We start from the raw sequence: 1636 nt of genomic DNA, 5'->3' as shown, positions 1-1636 counted from the left end.
ATTTCAGATGGCTTCTAAAGCCAGGGGGAGTATCAGAAGGTGTGCAAATTGCACATGTCTTTGTATGGGTTGAAGAAGGCACCCATGGAATGCTATCTCAAACTAACTGAAGAGTTTATAGTATATGTAGATGATTTGTTAGTCATAGATAGCAAGCTACATCTTATCAAGTATGTCAGAAAAGAGTTATAGGGAAGATTCAAAATGAAGGAGTTGGGAGAGCTGAAGTACTTTCTTAGCATTAAATTCTCAAGATTTCAGGAAGGCATCTTGATGTGCCAAAGAAAGTATGCCTTAGATCTGGTGTATGAACTTAGTCTAGCAAGTGGAAAACCAGTTTTCACACCTCTTGAGTTTAATCATAATCTCATATCTGTTGAGTTTGATCAAGTGGAAAAGAACAATATTTCTGAAGATATGCTACTTGAAGATAAAGGGAGCTATCAGAGATTGGTAGGAAGACTACTGTACCTAACTATGACAAGGCATATATAGTCGTTGTAGTACAGACACTTAGCCAATATATGCATGCACCAACGTTTTCTCACATGGATGTTGTAAGAAGAGTAGTAAGGTACATCAAGTACACATCTAGACTTGGACTCTTTATGCCTACCGAGAGCTGCAAACATCTTGTAGCCTATGATGTTTTATACTTCAATACTACACAAGAGGGGGGAGTGATTTGAGTTGTGTCTAATTTTTTGCGTGCACAGATTATAGAAGGGCCTAGTTCTTCTATATGTTCCTTATACTACTATTGCAGAAATAATAAATGCGAAAAGTAAAGAACACAAGTATTTTTATGTGAAAAATACCCGGCTCAAAAAGTGAAAAAACCATGACCTACCACTCAGTAAGATTTTCCCCAACACTCCACTAAATTACTTAACCAAAACAGCATATACAAAACTCTTTGTAAACCTAAGGATTACCTCTAATCCCGTTGTAGCAACCAACCTCTAACTGTTGTGACAACTTCAATTTAACTCTAACTTGAATACTTAGAGTACCTAATACAATTTCTTCTAGATAAAGCTGAAAGGTACAATTTGAAAACACCTACTATAATGAAACTAGAATAAAAGACAGACACTTAGATCTAGTTCTTCTATCTGGTTCATGTAGCTTCAGGTTCGCACACTTGAATCACACAAGAATTGCTTACAAAATGCCTTGCTATTTTGCTCTCAACTCACGTTTAACTTCAGCTTTTGTGCGTGCCTGTAAAGTGAGAACATCCTGAAATATATAGAGTTAGTAGAATAGGAAATATCTAGAGTTTCAATACTATACTCTTCCTTGGTGGAAGAGTTCTAGTTATATTCAACTTCTAACCCTTCCCTTATCTTGGATAAAGTTTTCAAATAAGGAGTCATTTTCCTTATCATTTATGGAACCTTTCCGATCAGGAGATATCAGTTATAACAACTCAGGCTTATCTCTTTCACGTGCATCCGTTATGCTCGAATCTGCCTGTGTCTGTGTGCACTATGTATGAGCCTGGTTCATGCTTGAGTTCCTTTGTCAATCATCAAAACAAACTTTACTTGGGCCAAAAAACTCCTCATTTTTTCTGATGATAGACTCTGTGCTTTTCATAAGCATAGGCCCTGTTTCAACTCAGCTCAACATC

This window comes from Nicotiana sylvestris, chromosome 3, assembly GCF_000393655.2.
Source record: "Nicotiana sylvestris chromosome 3, ASM39365v2, whole genome shotgun sequence".
NCBI lineage: Eukaryota > Viridiplantae > Streptophyta > Magnoliopsida > Solanales > Solanaceae > Nicotiana > Nicotiana sylvestris.
Note: the sequence above shows the minus strand (reverse complement) of the source record.